Source organism: Rana temporaria, chromosome 1 (genome assembly GCF_905171775.1).
Source record: "Rana temporaria chromosome 1, aRanTem1.1, whole genome shotgun sequence".
In the NCBI taxonomy this organism is placed as follows: domain Eukaryota; kingdom Metazoa; phylum Chordata; class Amphibia; order Anura; family Ranidae; genus Rana; species Rana temporaria.
Genome location: NC_053489.1, coordinates 416,141,331 through 416,160,049, shown reverse-complemented (window position 1 = coordinate 416,160,049; position 18,719 = coordinate 416,141,331).

Here is an 18,719-nt window from a genome sequence, read left to right as displayed (position 1 = left end):
TGGGAGAGAGACTTAGGGGTAACTTTCACTGAGACTCAGAGGAAATTTTTTTTTGAATTTAATCATAAAGCCTCCCTAGCATCTAAGTACCAGGAAGGAGGATATAAGATTCTGAGCAGGTGGTACAGGACCCCAGAAGTTTTAAATCAAATTTTTCCACAAACGTCAAATATGTGTTGGCGATGCCTAAAAGAAGAGGGAACTCTGCTACATATTTTTTGGAATTGTGAAGGAGTGAAAGATTTTTGGAAGATGGTTTCAGACGAAATAGAAGGGATAACTGAAATGTCTCTTGGAGAAAATCCAGCGGCCTATCTGCTGTTAGATATTCCGATATCAGTAGTAAACTACAAAAAATCCTTGGTAAGACATCTGTTAATAGCAGCCAGAGCATGTATTCCAGCTTTATGGAAGAATACGTGCTCACCAAGTAGACCACAATGGCATGAAAAAATTAGGGAAATCCAATGTATGGAGAGTCTCACGATGGCTCTGAGGGAACAGGAGGAGAGGTTCAGGGAGGTATGGGCCCCCTATGATAGTTATAGGGAACGAAGGGAGTAGGTGGGAGGGGGGAGGATTGGGGGGGGGGGGGGTGGAGGAGGAAGAATAATTTTGGAGGAATGATTTTTTTTTTTTTTTTTTTTTTTTTTTTTCTTCTTTTTTGGGCTCAGGAAGGTCTTGGACAGGGGCCCGGATTTTGGGGTGGGAGGGGGGTGATGGGGATTTTCACTACCTCAAACAGGGAGAGGACATGACAAATGTTTTGGGGGAATAGGAACTCAGAAAATCGGTAAATTAACGCGGGAGCTATATAGTAGTCTAATTATTTAACGGTAAGCAGGGTCAGAGATAGGTCAGGAACAAGGACAATGTATAGTTGCTTGATTATTGACTTTTATTCTCTAATATGGCATGGTAATGTCCCTGTTTTTGTGGAATTGTGAAATAAGGAAAAATGAAAAATAAAGAATTGATAAAATAAATAACACAGTGTATTGAAGTGGTTAAAGGGAACCCTGCACCAAAATGTAAAAAAAAAATGGCATGGGGGTCCCCATATAAGCCTTTAAAATTAACACTTTGGATTTTTCACATTCGTGTCCCATAGACTTTAACGCATGTTCGCACAAATCTTTTGCTGTTTGCATGTTCTGGTGTGAACCGAACCGGGGAGTGTTCGACTCATCCTAATACTGACACACTATACTCACTGTACACCAACATTACACTACCACTCTACACTCAGTGTCCTAATAAGTGACACTAACTCGCTAGTAGCAAACTGAACCCTGCTCTATCTCCACTCCAACAACACACTGCAAAAGCTTCCTGTGGGAGGGAGCCGTTTATAGTGTGGGGTGGTACTATGAACACTGAACCATAACTGGACAAAGTCATCATCACTTTGTCCCATCAGGGCTCTGACAGTGGCCTGTGCCCACATTGGCAAAGCGGTCAGTTGCAACGCTTAATCCAATCAGGGCTTAGAATGCACTATGCAGTGCATTGTGGGGAGCTTTGCAGGCAAACATCCCGCCGAACGCCCCACAAATTCGGGTGTTCGCCAAACGGCAACCGGGCAATGTTTGGGCTGAACTTTTGCAAACGTTTGCCCAGCTCTAATCATTGGTAGCCAGAGACCATGTAACCAAGATTCTCTAGGCTGAGAGACTGTGCACAACAGTTTTTCATTCATGACACAACATTTTTTTTTGTTCAAATAAAATTGTTTTGGTAATGAGATATGCCATTTTCATTCTTTTGAATTCTGGATCTTAACAAGTTTCCAAAAAATCACAGAGAGAGAGAGAGCATAATTTCCACATGAAAGCTGCAGTCAGGGCCAGATTAAGAACATCATGGGCCTGGTGCTGAGGATTTTGGTGGGGCCTTTTAGGCTGCATTCACACCTCCGCGACAAGTAACGCCGCGTACGCGGCGTATTTTGCCGCGAATAGTGTAACTTTTTTTTACAAATCCTTCCTATTGCTTTGTATGGCCGAACGCCAATGCCGCCTGAAAAAAAGGGTCCGGGACTTTTTTTCATGCCGCAGGTGTACGGCGTCTATGAGATGTGAACCATCTCATAGACAGCAATGGGAATTCTCCCCTCCAGCGGCACGAGCGGCCGGCGTCGGGCGTTTTGTCGCGGAGGATGGGGTGTAATAAATAATAAAAAAATGCGTGGGAATGACATGAACGCAGCCCAGCCAAGGCAAGTGACCAAAGGCACAGAACCCAGAAGGAAGACCGGGTGAAGATGGAAGTGTCCAGGCCCCGCCTGATTCATCACAGCACTGGAGGGCTCAGTCTGAAAATGTAAGTGTACACTAATGTGCTAATATGCTGTGCATACTTGTACGTTGTGGCATAACCTACCCCAGGGCCTCTAAAAAGTAGTAATGTCAGGAAAGTTTACTACCACTTTATTATCACAGGATCCCAGGAGCCTCTCATGGGGCCCCCTACTGACCCGGTGGACAGTGGCCCTTGGACAGTGCCTAAGTGCACAGTTGCCAACATTTAAAAAATATTTTCAGGGCCACTTTTTTATACAGTATAAGTGCTATATTTAGAGTAGCTGAGATCCCCTATGTTCCTCTATACATCATAGTAGTAATCACAAAATTAAATGAGTACTAATAATGGGGCAGAACAAATATGAGAACTGATATTTCCTTTAGTTGAACTAACAAAAGTGTGTCCATTCTAGAGCTGGTAACATTGAGGATATTCAGTATAATTTTAAAGAATTGTTTTTGTGGGTAAGCGACATAGGGGAGGAGTATGGACGGTATATAAGTGGGAAGTATGTGCAGGTGAGGGAGAGGAATGTGGAGGGTCTAACAGTGGGCACTATGTACAGGAGAGGAGTACAAAGGGTACGAAAAAAAGCACTATGTACAGGAGAGGAGTGTGAAGGATATGACAATGGGCAGTATGTACAGGAAGAGTGAGGGGGTATGACAGAGGGTAGTACGTACCAGAGAGAAGTGTGGAGGGTATGATGGGGCAGTATGTACAGGAGAGGAGTGTGGAGGGTATGACAGTGGGCAGTATGTACAGGAGAGGAATGTAGACGGTATGATAGTGGGCTCTATGTATAGGAGAGGAGTGTGGAGGGTATGACAGTGAACACTATGTATAGGAGAGGAGTGTGGAGGGTATAACAGTGGGCACTATGTATAGGAGAGGAGTTTGGAGGGTATGACAGTGAGCAGTATGTACAGGAGAGGAGTGTGGAGGGTGCGACAGTGGGCACTAAGTACAGGAGAGAAGTGTATGACAGCAGGCACTATGTACAGGAGAGGAGTGTGAAGGGTATGACAGTGGGTGCTATGTATAGGAGAGGAGTGTGGAGGGTATGACAGTGGGCACTATGTACAGGAGAGGAGTGTGTAGGGTATGACAGTGGGTACTATGTATAGGAGAGAAGTGTGGAGAGTATGACAGTGGGCACTATGTACAGGAGAGAAGTGTGGAGAGTATGACAGTGGGCACTATGTACAGGAGAGGAGTGTGGAGGGTATGACAGTGGGCACTATGTACAGGAGAGGAGTGTGTAGGGTATGACAGTGGGTACTATGTATAGGAGAGAAGTGTGGAGAGTATGACAGTGGGCGCTATGTATAGGAGAGGAGTGTGGAGGGTATGACAGTGGGCACTATGTACAGGAGAGGAGTGTGAAGGGTATGACAGTGGGCGCTATGTATAGGAGAGGAGTGTGGAGGGTATGACAGTGGGCACTATGTACAGGAGAGGAGTGTGGAGAGTATGACAGTGAGCACTATGTACAGGAGTGGAAGGATATTTAGGGACTGAGTAGTGGTTAAGCGGGTCATACATGGATTGAAATTACGCCAATTATGCAGAGACCAGCCATAGTCAATCTATGTATGGGCTAGCTGGTTTTACACAAGTCAATCTATTAATCAACTTGAGTACAACCAGCCTGTTAGGTTTTTCCCAAAACAATCAGTGCTGCCAGCTATAGTTAGCAACACTGATCATTGTACGCACTGGCAGAACACAATAACACTGCAGGAGTGATTCCCCCATCCACAGGTCAGCAGGTGAGAGGGTGTGTGGGGACAGGCTGGGGAGAGATACTAGTCAGTGGCTGGGTAGGCACTGGTAGTATCAGAGCCAGATACACACAGGTTACATACGCCACGATCGTTAGAGCGAGAACAATAATTCTAGTACTAGAAAATCTTAGAAAAAAAAAATTCTTAAAAAAAAAAAAAAATTTTTTTTTTTTTTTTTTGGGCAAATGGGCCTATCTTGAGAAAGGGGCCCGGAGCTGCAGCTCCATCAGCCCCATTGTTAATCCGGCCCTGGCTGCAGTGAACATGTTTGCACTCTTCGGCACTGTATCGTGTGCAGTGTTGTTCAACATACAGTGACTACTTACTCCATTACACAACACACTCAATCTAAAAAATATTAGAACATTAGCCATGGTGATACAAAATGTTACGTCTCTGTTATCGTTTTGTCTGTGTCTATGCAGATGTAAAACATGGTGGGATTTTTTTCTTAACTAATTACTTATATGATACAATGATGTGTATGTTTATTTGCCTGTAAAATAATACCCAGAAAATGCATGTTTGCATGCTTCCCAGACTTCCAATTCCAGCTAAACAGATAAAGAATAAAATAATGTTATAGCTTACAACAGTGATCACATGACTGCATTATGTATACATTTTGGATATCCTGGGTTCAAGTGTGACCGTTGTAGGCGCATTAACACTGTTTAATGTTTGTTATTAAATGATTGCTGCATACTCTGGTGTGCTTTGGTTTTAGTTTTCCATGTTTTTTCTTATTTTACTGTCTATAAAACAAGCATTTCTGGTCAGTTTGCTGGTTGATGATGTCACTCCTGAGATGGAAAGGCAGCTAAGAAGCATCAAATCCTGAGGGGTTGGGGAGCAAAGATTATTAAATGTTTTGTATTTGTGCTTAAATAAAAAGTAACAAATTTCTATGCCCTAACATTGAGAACTCCTAATGGCCAATAAATCCAGATACAGTAATGCCGCGTACACACGATCAGACATTCCGACAACAAAACCGTGGATTTTTTTCCGACAGAATGTTGGCTCAAACTTGTGTTGCTGCACACGGTCACACAAATGTTGTCGAAAATTTTGAACGTCAAGAACGCGGTCACGTACGACGAGCCGAGAAAAATTAAGTTCAATAGCCAGTACGGCTCTTCTACTTGATTCAGAGCATGCGTGGATTTTTGTGCGTCGGAATTGGCTACACACGATCGGAATTTCCGAGAATAACTTTTTTGACAGTGAATGTCCGATGGAGCATACACGCGGTCAGATTTTCTGACAACAAGCTCACATCGAACATTTGTTGTCGGAGATTCCGACCGTGTGTATGCGGCATAAGTGTCTAGTGATGGTATTGGTTCGAGCACAGCAAACTTTACAGAAGTTCAAATACTGAACTCAAACCCTACTGAAATCAATAGGAGCCATATCTATCAAATTAACAATGCCATTTTCTGGGCTAATAGGCAATAGGATTTAAAAAAAAATAGCATGGGGGTGGGCACTGCCTTGGGGAACATGCACCAATGCAAAAGAAAAGTAAAAAAAAACATTTCATTCAGCCAGGAACAGGGATTTCATTGTGGGCTTCTTTTTATAAAAAATTAATAAAAATACAGAGCCATTTTCAAACCAGCATTTTAGTCCGACTTCGGGGGCGATTTGACAGACATCTGTGCGGGTTCATGCACAGATGTCTATTGAAATCGCCCCCAAAGTCGCCAAAAGTAGTGCAGAAACGACTTTTGGGAATCAGTGTGGTGCCGCAAAGTCGGCGGTGCCATTGCTGGCTATAGGCTCCAATTTGGCATGCTCTTTGACATGTCAAATCAGCCCTAATGTGAACGGGGGCTAAAACCTGGAATCTAAAACCTGGAAGCTGATTGGTTTCTATGCAGGAATGCAGGAATGAGCCTGAATTTGCACTCTTCAGCTTTAGTAAATAAACCCCTTTAAGGTCTAGTATGGATTTTAAGGGATACCTTAGGAAATCCTTACCATACAAAACCATACACACAAAATGCATAAGGTCCCCTCAAAAACCATACCAGACCCTAAACCCTAGCATTTAGCCTGGCTGGTAAGAAAAGAGGGGGTGAGAGGGCACACCCTCCTGAATCATACCAGGCCACGGCCTTCAGAAAGCAATGTTCTCTTTGTCCTTGCTCATTGCAGTCCCATTTGTACTCATGGTGGCATCCAGCAGTCCCCCAGTCCATACGAAGGCTAAAGAGGAACCAACAGATAAAAGGAAGGCTGTGTGGCTTTGGCCAGGGCTGCACAGTGAAGATTGCTAGATCAGGGACAAAGGTAAGTATTTCTTTAGGTGGCCTGCATTCTGGAGAGAGGGTGGATACAATTGTCCTTCGGTGTAATGCTGGTTTGTTTGCATGATTTGGTTGTGCTCAGTAGACTTCTGTTAAAGACTAAAAAGTATTTTTGCTTTTTTATGCAAGCTAAAATATTACTTGTATGTTTATGAAAATACTGATAAGTTGCTGAATTAAGCCTCGTGCACACGACCCGTTTTCCCGGCAGTAAAACTGCCAGGAGAGCTTTTGGCCGGGAAAACCGGACATGTGTATGCTTCCTCACAGTTTTCCAGTCAGGAAAACAGCCGGGAATCCCAGCGGGAAAATAGAGAACCTGCTCTCTATTTTCGCAGTCGGGATTCCCGGCGTTTTTTTTTTCGCCAGATCTATTACTTACCTATGGGAAACACTGCGAGGCAGTGCCGATGGAGCATACACACGGCCGGGCCAAAGCTCCACGGCAGTTTTCCTGCTGGGTTCTGGGCTTTCCCCTCGTTTTTTTCGGCTGACTTTTTACAGGGCTTTAGAGTGTAAATATTCCTACCCTAAATATTCCTACCCTTAACCTAATTAACCTCCTTTTAGTCCTATAGTGTCTTCTGTTTTAGATACAGTATACATTTTTCTGTCTTTTTTCCAAGAACTAATGAATGAAAAAAAAAAGTGTTCTGCAACAGCTTTTTGTAAAACTTTGTCCTCAGTGTTTAACTGATCACAAAGGGTGATAATTCACATGTTAACCTATATTCCTTGCTTACAGTTTATTTATAAATGTGGTGTCAGCTCGAAATCTCAGTGCAGTTTATGCAATTTTTTCTTCCAAGTTCAATTAACTGCTTAACAGCTTTAGCTCCAGTGCTGTTTTAAGAAAATGTTGTAGTAGTCTTTCTCGGTTATAGTTGTAGCACTACCCTTTTAGCAGTTGCTAATGTCCCCACTGTTGCACAGCCAGTCACATGGCATTTTCTTCCTTCATTCTGACTCAGAAAACACTGGAAATAATGTACAGAACAAGAGACAACTTTGTCCCTATTTACAAAGAATAATTTTCTATCTTCCTCCTGCACACACTCCGTTCCTTTAAAAAAAAAATTGTTTCATTTTGGATAGAGCAAGGGAGATTTATTTTTGCATTCTGTGTCCCATTGCAGAGATTTCCCTTAATTTTCTGTCCCGTAGCCAAGCAGAAGAAATAATTGAAAGTTAAAGGAATTCATTGGGGACCCCCAGGTCACCAGAACTAGTGTCCCCATTGAAACAATTTCCCTCTATTACTTTTCTGGGGACAACCCAAAATTTTAGATTTTCTTTCACTTTCAATGATAATGGTAAACACGACGAGAGGATGAATCTCCATAATGAGGACACCGACAGCAATAAAAACTGTTCTAATCTATCTCTACTCTATCCAAAACTAAAAAGTACAGCTCCTGTTGATCACTCCTGAGGAACCTAACAGTTTCTGCTATTTCAGCAAAAGCCCATTACAGGCAGGGACTCGCAGCCCTTTTTGGTACAATACAAAGTTGGAGTGAAAAGCAAAACTTTTTCCTTCTGCTTTCCTGTGGCCACTGATCCCAGCTCCACTTGCTTGCAGAAATACTAGCCCAGCTGGCAGGGCCATCTTTAATTTTGATTGGGCCCTGGGCAAACATTTTCTTGGGCCCCCCCTCCATTCTGAGACATACAAAAAATAGCAGATAGATGCAAAATCAGTTTACTGCAGCAGATCACGTAGCGATTGCAATTGTTTGCCAGAGGTTACAGCCTATCCTTACCACTCACAGGCTGGTTGCTAGAGGTTACAACACATAATTTATGATTGCCGATTAGTTGCTAGAGGTTACTGCAAATTATTAGTTACTCACTGATTGGTTGCTATAGGTTAATGCACATCATTACCACTCACTGAGCAGTGGAGCAATCCCAAATAATTGAGCAAGTAAAGTGGCACATTAATACACATACTACAGGAGAGGGTCAGAGAGTGCAGACATACTGCACGAGATTACCAGAGACTGCGGACATACTGCACAAGATTTCCAGAGACTGCGGACATACTGCACGAGATTACCAGAGACTGCAGACATACTGCACGAGATTACCAGAGACTGCGGACATACTGGAGTCTGCATGAGATTACCAGAGACTGCGACATACTGCACGAGATTACCAGAGGCTGCGGAAATACTGCACAAGATTACCAGAGACTGCGGACATACTGCACAAGATTACTAGAGACAGCAGACATACTGCACAAGATTACCAGAGCCTGTGACATACTGCAAAAGATTACCAGAGACTGCGGACATACTGCACGAGATTACCAGAGACTGTGACATACTGCATGAGATTACCAGATACTGGGACATACTGCACGAGATTACTAGAGACTGTGACATACTGCATGAGATTACCAGAGACTGTGACATACTGCATGAGATTACCAGAGACTGCGTACATACTGCACAAGATTATCAAAGACTGTGACATATGGCATGAGATTACCAGAGACTGTGACATACTGCACGAGATTACCAGAGACTGTGACATAGTGCATGAAGTTACCAAAGACTGTGACATACTGCATGAGATTACCGTGAACTGCATGAGATTACCGTGAATTGGGGCCCAGATGACAGTTTTGCAGAGTGCACAGAGGACAAAGGAGGCTGTATTTTCGCGCTAGCCAGCAGAGAGGGGGCGGGACCGGGAACTCCACTCGGAACAGAGCGGCTGTAGTTAGAGCCAGAGATCGGAGTGGGCGCATCCGTGGAGCTCCAGGCCCCGGTCCTATGTATTCCCCAGCAAGTATAGAGGGGGTTGGGCCGGGAGATCCCCTGACGCGCCCACTCTGATCACTGCTCTAACTACAGCCACTCTGTTCTGAGCATACAGGCTACATGGGGCGGGGTCAGCGCATCTGTGGAGCTCCCGGTCCCACCCCCTCACTGCTGGCTAGATTGGGAATACAGCCTCCCGTGTCCTCTGTGCACTCTGCAAAGTCGGCGTCGGGGCCCCAATTCACGGGTAGCGCAGGGCCCCCTACAAAGATTGGGCCCAGGGCAAGTTCCCCATTTGCCCTGCACTAAAGACGGCCCTGCCAGCTGGCTGCCACCAGACATGCCTGGCTGATTTTCCTCCCAGTCCTCCTGACTGACTTTCTTCCCCAGTCCTGCCTGACTGACACACACACATGGAGATTCCCTGGGACAAGGTTGGATGAAGACATGGCACAATGCTGTCTTCAAGAGGTATCTGCTACAGATGGTAATCTCTCCCCTTGTCTGTCCCTGTACCATGCTGATCTGCTCACTGTCTCTCCTTGCTCCTTCCCAACGCCTCTCCAGCATAAATCCTTCTACTGCCGCATGTATCAAGTTCCTTCCAGGCCAGCATTTCTGAGCAGCCAGCCCGAGGAACCCCCCCCCCCCCCAGTAAGGGGTCCCTGAAGGGCCAACGACAGCCTCTTCTTAGCACTGCTTCTCCATCTTCCACCCAACTCCCCTGCTGCTATAGCCCATTTCTATTTATGGGGTAGTCTCAGTCCTCTGTCAGCCCACTACTGGGGATTGGCTGAGGCCCCATAAATAGTCATGGCAGCTCCTCCTAACCCCACCCTCTAGTTCTAGAAGGTTCTCCAACCTTCCAGCCACCAGGGGTTGACAGAGACCATCTGACCAATCGTTTGGTCTAAGGGGTGGTTGCTGGGATGTCACCACTTTTATGACCAAGTCCCAGATACAGTTTTCTATAAGTATTAATATTCATAACATGAAATTAGCTTTGAAATGGATATACAGTAGATATGACAGGTCTCAGATATTTATTTCTCATAGGAGGGGTGTGAAGGCCTAATCCACTCTGGTACCTCCTAGCATATGGGTGTTTGGGTTCACAATGCTACCTAATAACCGATGAAGTGAATATGACTTTATTCTGGCTATACTGTCAGGATTTTAAAAGTCATTAAACATATTGGGATGATGGATTCTACTGAGAGACAGATATGCATATTCTATGGATTCCTAATAAGGTTTTTTTGAGTCAATGTCTGTTAATTCTTTAGTCACTGAAGAAGCTAAGTCAGTCACTTTCATGGGCCCTAAAATTGTATTGGGGGTTAGATTCTGTTAGTCCTAATACCAGACAGATAAGGGGTTTCTGGCATGCAGCTAATAGGTTTTGGATTATATGAACTAAAAGGAGGAGGGAGGGGGAGAGAGGAAAAGGTCACTGCGCTATGACTTCTTATGACAAAATGGCATGGGAGACTTGTGACGTGAACAAAATGGTTGCTACACACACAGCTATTCATGTGCCCAGTATGCACGACCAATACACCTGCCTCAACTACACCCTCAAACTGTGCTGCCTAATACAGCCAGCTCAGCCTGAGAGGTGATCCAATGTTTGTGTAGTGCAGGGGTCGCCAAACTTTGGAAACAAGGGGCCAGTTTACTGTACTTCAGATTTAGGGGGGGGGGGCAGACTGTGACCATTGGGAGTAGAAAATGTCCCGATGTCAGTGGGAATAAACAATGTCTCATCTTTGGTATCAGTGGGAGGAGTAGCACCCCATTTTTGGTGTCAGTGGGAAGAATTACATCCTTCATTGGTTTCACTGAACCCCATTGTTGGTATCATTGCGAGGAATTGTGCCCCATATTTGCTGTTGCTGGGAAGAATTGTGCCTCATTGTTGTTGTCATTGGGAGGTATTCTGCCCTTTCATTGGTGTCAGTGGGGGGAATTATACCCTATTGTTATCGGTCGATGAAAATCGTGCCCAGAGGGCCAGACAAAAGCAGGCAAAGGGCCACAGTCCTATAACCTGAAGTGTCTAAACAAGCACCTCCTTGGCGGGAATGCCAGGTAATGTGTTAATGAAAGCTGCAGATGTGTATAGATATTATTAGAAAATATAGAAATTATTTGAACATGTTAAAGCCAATGTGAGATTTTTGTGATCAGGTTTACATATACCTTCAAACTAATTCTTATTACCAGAAAGGAAAATAGCTGGACAGAGTAATTTTCAACAGCCTCTTTCATCACCGTAGGTTACATTCTTCTAAAAAGGATGAGTGACTGGGAAAGTCACAAGTGGCTGACTGCTGATGACCTTTTTTTTAAAGAAGTGAATCAGCGATAAGAGAAAAAAGGGAGGTTGGAAGGACCAGGATGAAAGTGCTGATGGATTTTGTTATAATCTATGCTTTCATGCCAGGAAAGATTTCATAACATCAAATCATATTATCATCATCTGTGTGGGCTTAAACACTAATGCTGTTTACTTCTAAGTCCTTTTTAGGCTATCATTTACATTTTAAGTATTTTTTATTTACTGGAATCAAAATGATCAAGCGTTTCAATCTGTTGTAAAAAAAAAAAAAATATCCAACTAGAACAGAACACTAAGAACAGTGCTTAACCGCTTAAGGACCTCCTCCTGTATATTTACGTCGGCAGAGAGGCACAGACTGGCATAAGGACGTATTGGTACATTCCCTTTAAGATGCCGCCATGTGGTCGCGCCGCTGCCGCTCTCTCCGTGAGCACGGCCGTGGGTCCTGCGGACTCGATCGCCGCGGGGACAACCACGATTGTCTCATGGGGAGATAGAGCCGGAAGATGCCTGTGTAAACAAGCATCTCTCTGCTCTGCCTAGTGACAATGACACTGATCTCCGCTCTGTGTAGTCAGAGCGGAGATCAGTGTCATGTGACACACAGCCCATCTCCCCTACAGTAAGAAGCACTCCCTAGGAAACACTTAACCCCTACAGCGCCACCTATTGGTTAACCCCTTCACTGCCAGTGTAATTTTCACAGTAATCAGTGCATTTTTATAGCACTGATCGTTGTAAAAATGGTGCCAAAAATGTGTCAAAAGTGTCCGATGTGTCCGCCATAATGTAAATGATATTTATTATAGCAAAATTGTTGCTCTATTTTTGTTTATAGTGCAAAAAATAAAAGTCGCAGAGGTGTTCAAATACCACCAAAAGAAAGCTCTATTTGAGGGAAAAAAAGGACGTAAATTTTGTTTGGGAGCCACGTCACACGATTGTCAGTTAAAGCGTCACAGTGCCGAATCGCAAAAAGGGGACTGGTCCTTTAGCAACAAAATGGTCCGGGGCTGAAGTGGTTAATGTTGTTAAAAGAAGGCTTTCAAACTCAACTTTAATTTCTATTTAATATAGTCTCTGCCCAAAAGACTTCAAGACAATGGCATACTGTAGCCTAATGCCCCGTACACACGATCGGAAATTCCGCCAGCAAAAGTCCGATGTGAGCTTTTGAATGGAAATTCCGACCGTGTGTATGCTCCATCTGATTTTTCTGTCGGAATTTCTGCCAGCAAAAGATTGAGAGCTGGTTCTCAAATTTTCCGACGGCAAAAAATCCTATCGCAAAATCCGATTGTCTGTAGCAATTCCGACGCGCAAAATTCTGACGCATGCTTGGAAACAATTTGACGCATGCTCGGAAGCATTGAACTTAATTTTCTCAGCTCGTCGAAGTGTTGTACATCACTGCGTTCTTTACGGATGAAAGTTCAGAGAACTTTTGTGCAACCGTGTGTATGCAAGCCAAGCTTGAGCGGAATTCCGTCAGAAAAACCATCCAAGGTTTTTCCGACAGAAAATCCGATCGTGTGTATGGGGCATAAGGGTGGCTATACAATGGTATACATTTGGCTGGTTCAGCAGGGAACGGCTGAATTCTGATCAGTTTGTGGCCATCCCTGCTTACCAGAAATGTATTGTTTGATTGACTTCTGTTGAATGGGCAAGTTGCAAGTTGAAAAACTTTTCTTGATCAAGGGCTGCAGTGCTGACCATTGAATTCTGACAGCAGCAGAGGCTGCTGTCGGAATACAATGTCCCGACAGGGGGAAATTCTTTATGAACCTCATTTGTTTGAATAATGAAATCTGTTTCTTTTTATTTCTTTTTTACTTAGCCCACTGAACAGTGTGTAGGCAGGTTAAAAAATGTGTACAGCTTCGTTAGCCAGTAGCCGGCCCAGGCTGGGTTAAGTGTTTTAGTTCAGTTCCAGACTTTTAGTCCTAGCCAACCCACCTGTGCTAAAAAGGTGTGACGGTATTAGAATGATATCCCCGTCAAAGTCTTCCCTTCTCCCCATAAAGAAAATCACCCCAATATTCCACGAGGAGGGATATTCCTGGAATCACCCAATAAGCCACACATGGGTCACGCTTACTGCTGGAACAAGACAGACTTTAATGGTATAACCCACAGCTTATATGTAATTTACAAAGCTGTTACAATGACAATCCCTGCCCCCCCTTACACTGGGGCTTCCATACAGATTATTAGGCAGACATTTCGGAGCCGACTCTGAAAACATTTCTTTAGATAATGACATCAGTGAAGGTAATTACTAGTTGTAACAGAATACAATATCTAGACAGCTTGGCCTCACATTATAGAAGAGATAATTACCACAATGAAGCAATCAGAATAATTAACATGAGCCCCTTCTAATCACAGTAAACAGTAACCACAGGGCTTCTTCACACACACAATAGACCATTTACCCTTTGAAGTAGGGCTGGCTGAGGAAGGGTCATTAACATTTCAAAAGCCTGTTACACTTAACACACACACAATATTACTTAGCAGAGAGAATTTAAACTGAAGCATCCTTCACAATGGCCCCTCTTTTTCTCCCTGCTCCGGCAACCCGGTTGGACCTTCCCTGGTCCAGTAGGGTTGACGGGTTCAGAGCTTTTAGTCCGAGGTTAACTCCGTTTGGCGTGACTGACCTCCCTTGGCAACTGCTTCAGACTCAGGTATGTCACCGGGTCGTCAGATCACACGCCGGTCAGTCCCCAAGTCTTTGTGCGATCTGCAGAGTCACCAGAAGTCAGTGTGAAGACGGAAAATGGGTCCGTGCGCCGCCGTCTAGGTGTCCAGCTATGGGAGGGGGAAGGTTATGGCTCTGAAGTGACAATCACAGGAGATTCATAAAAAAAAGAAAAAGTTATATTTGTTGAAATGCTGTAGCACTGGTGCTCAGAGTCCGGGGGGGGGGATCAGTGCCCCATAGGGTCAGCCACCCCCTGCTCCCTCCGCAGCCACCGGTTCTCCTCTTTGAGCTTCTCCAGCTCCCTCTCCAGTTCATGGAGCCTGGGGGGGTCAGCCTGCTGTGACCTCAGGTGGTTGTTCTCCTCCTCCATGCGGCTTATGCACTCCTCCAGCTCCATGTACTCACGGATCAGCTCCTGCTTGCTCATGTCCTGCAGGCTTTCCACGTGGTCCTTCATCATCAGGAACTGGGTGGTGGTGTAAGGGGCCACCGGTGGGCCCTTGGCAAACATCTCGGCCCGCATCTGGGACGCCCGCTGCGACTCCCTCTCTTCTAGTCGCTTCTTTTCCTCCCAGGTCAGCTTGTTATACGGCTTCCAGGACCTCTTCTTCTTGGAGGGTGGCCGGCGGTGCCTCTTTCTGCCCAGCTCCCTCCAGGGCCCCTCCGGCTCATGGCTGTCGCCCAAGACCAGCTGACAATGGTGTTCCCTGTTGTCTGTAATAACAGATTGTACCATGAGGGCTTCGTAAGGGGTGCCCAATGGTTCTTCCGGACCCAGCACCTGGGGATCACAAGCCGAGTCTACACAATGGGCTGCTGCAGGTGGGCGGTACCCAGGTTGAGACCAATTTGACCTGGTGTTGTCATTCATGGGGCAATTCTGCTTGAAGTGACCCAGCTGTTTGCACCGGAAGCAGCGTTGTTCGTTGTCCTCCTGGCGTGGATAGCGAGGGCTAGATGTCACCGGTCTGTTAGGAGGTTGGTATCTATCGGCTGGTGGGTGTGAGGGCGCCATTGGTCGTGGAGGTTGTACCCGTGGTGTGACCTGGTTTGTCTTGCGAGTATCCGCATATTCATCCACCAACTCCGCGGCCTCTGGTAGAGTCATGGGCCTGCAATCTCTCACCAAGTCTTTGACGTCCGTCTGGATGTGATTGTAAAATTTCTCCAGGAGCATTAGTTGCAAAATGTCCTATGCGGTGGTGGCCTGGCTGCTGTTAACCCAGTTAGAGGCCGACAGGGATAACTGCCATGCCCATTCCGCGTAAGAGTCTTTCGTGGTTTTGCGTGAGTCCCTGAACTTCTGTCGGTGGGACTCTGGGGTTACTGCATAACGAGCCAGGAGCACTTCTTTAACCCGGGCGTAGCTATGGATATCCTGATCTGGCACGGTCCGGAAAGCATCAGAAGCTTTGCCTGACAGTTTGCCTGACAATATTGCAACCCACTCTCCTCTAGCTATTGGGTGCAGGTTACATTGTCGCTCAAAATCTGCCAGGTAGTTATCAATCTCACAGTCCTTTTCATCAAAAGCTTTAAAAGCGCTAAACGGAATCTTCCTTGCGTCTGCTGTGCTGTACTCACTGTTTGGAGAATGTGCGGCTGCTTGTTGGACTGCTGCCAGTTTTAACTGTAGTTCTGCGTCTCTTATTTGTTTATCCTTCTGTAGTTCTGCGTCTCTTATTTGTTTAGCCTCCTGTAGCTCCGCGTCTCTTATTTGTTTAGCCTCCTCCGCTAACAGGTCCATCACTTTCAGCACCACATCCGCCGTTGGGTTCGGACCGAACCATGCTAGCTGGCCTAGTCAAAGCCCAGACTTAAATCCAATTGAGATGTGGCTGAATTAAAACAATTCTGCAAAGAAGAGTGGGCCAAAATTGCTCCAGTTATCGCAAACGCTTGATTGCAGTTGTTGCCGCCAAGGGTGGCACAACCACTTATTAGGTTTAGGGGGCAAAAACATAAAGCCAGGCAGGTTTGGACAGCTTTTTTGCCTTAATAAATGAATACATAATTTAAAAACTGCATTTTGTATATACTCGGTTATCTTTGTGTAATAATAAAATTAGTTTGATGAGTCATTCATGTGTGACAAATATGCAAAAAAATAAAAAAATCAGAAAGGGGGAAATACTTTTTCACAGCATTGTGTACATATACACGTGATCCAGCGCACAGCTGCCGCCCTGTAGCATTAAAACTGCTATAGAGTGGTCAGAAAATGGCTATAGTGGGTTCCTTTGTGACCAGGGGCCAGGAAGTCCATAGACACGTTTAGGCTCCAAGTTGCATCTTACACATTGCAGTTTAGACCTTGTCTCCTATTTTATTTTTGGCAGCCAGAGGAGTAAAAAGAAAGTGAGTATAAGGATCTAAGGGGGATGCCACTAAAGTTCTCGCATGGGCAAAGCATGTCTTATTTTACATCTGGGCAAATAAACACCACCTACGCAGCATAAAATAATATTAAGATCTGCCAGCATGGTGTACCTAAAGTTCACCTTCCTTAGTACTTGAGATTAATCAGTAGAGCACTTCATTATCAAACTTTAGATTCTAATTATGATATTGGTGATGATACTGAAATATAGCGAAAACACCAAAAGCTCACTGGGTTGGTAAAGTAAAGTGCCATTAACAATATATTTATACTACTTACAAACAATTGTTTTTTGTTTTAAAGGGGATGTAAAGCTTTGCGTTTTTTCACCTTAATGCATCCTATGAAAAAACATCCGATGCTTACAAGCCCCTTAGCCCCCCGGTTTCCTTACCTTCCTTACCGTTTCCTTACCTTAGCCCTCGAAAGTCCTGCGTCGCCCCTGTCTTCAGGCTGTTCACAGCTTTTCATTGGAGATTGATAGCAGCGCAGCCATTGGCTCCCGCTTCTGTCAATCTAATCAATGACGTGGTGCACAGGGGGCGGGGCAGAGTGATACAGTCGGGGCTATAGCCGCCAGCTGTATTACGGGAGCACGCCCGCAACCTGACCCCCTTGGGAGAGAGCTTCCCATGAAGGGGGTTAGCTCTTGCGGGGAGGAGCCGAGACAGTCGCAGAGGGTCCCCAGAAGACCAGGATCGGGGCCACTCTGTGCAAAACGAGCTGCACGGTGGAGTTAACTATGACATGTTTGTTTTTGTTTTTTTATATTTGAACCTTTACAACCCCTTTAAGGACCTAATACATTTATATAGTATAGATCTCCTAATTCAATCTACCAGACACAATTCCAAATAGTCCCAAAGGGAAGATATGAGGAAAGGAACTGGTCCAGGAAACATGCCAGGAAACATGAGAGAATTGGTGTTTTGTTTGGTGGGTCATTTGATGGGGATTTGTCGCATTTTTTTTTCTGGGACAGTCTGGCAGACTAAAGCATGAGGTCTATATCATATTAGTTTGAGCCCTTACAACAAGAGTTTGCTAGTGCTTTACTTCTATTTGTTACACAGTGCTTGCATCACCAGTATGCTTTTTTTTGTTTTGTTTTATTACCACTACTAGAAGGTATAAATTCTTGTATTTATGTTTTAGATGTATTTGAATGGTCCTAACAAATGTTCACACATCCTTCCAGGATTACTTAATGTAATACTATGTCTCTGGCATTTTCTCTGCAGTCTTTCTTCCTGACTGCCAACAAGGTGATTAGCACGTTTGACAGGTACACTCAGAAAATCCCTTTTTGAATTGTATTTGACCTCTATGCCTAAATCAGAACTGACGTATGTCTACAAGAGTGCTGGAAGTTCTTATTATGCATGTCGTAATGATAACAGCTTCACACATAAAAACTTCCAAAATTATCAGCTATAAGATCATTCTTTATAAAGCATTGCTAAAAAAAAGAAAATGAAAAAGTCTGCAAAATTTCAAACCTGTAAAAAGTTATAACACATTACATTATGGCTTATATAATTCAGTCATTTTCTAATAACTTCATGTACTTTCCCCATGCAAATCATCTAAGCAAGTTACTCAATCTTAACCTATGTACTTTATATACTGTATATTGTTTTACTGTGAATGAGTAACCAGGATAATGATGCATAGTGTGTCCATTTAACGCCCATTCATAGACCTCAAATCAATAACAGGAAGAATGCTGTAAAAAGACATACAATGGAGCTAGTTCCTAGTCATAATCAGCCCTTCCTAATTAGGAAATGCTTCTGAACACAACATGCATTTTTGACACTTACGAGTTCTTGGGAACAACTAAAATTAAAAGGATATGTGCAAGACCTATCGCCTTTTTTGGGCTCTTGAGCAAGTTCATGTAGATATTAACATACTGTTACCGTACCTCCAATGCAGACTATAGCCTAGCAGTGCTCTCATGTTCTACTGTTCAGCATTGTCAGCAAAACATGCATCAGGGCTGGCTAAAGATTGATGGATTACCCAATATAATAGTTGAAATAGATGTAAACAACTTTAATTCTTCACAATTATTTCAACAATTTTACAGGTTGCACTAACACTTTTTG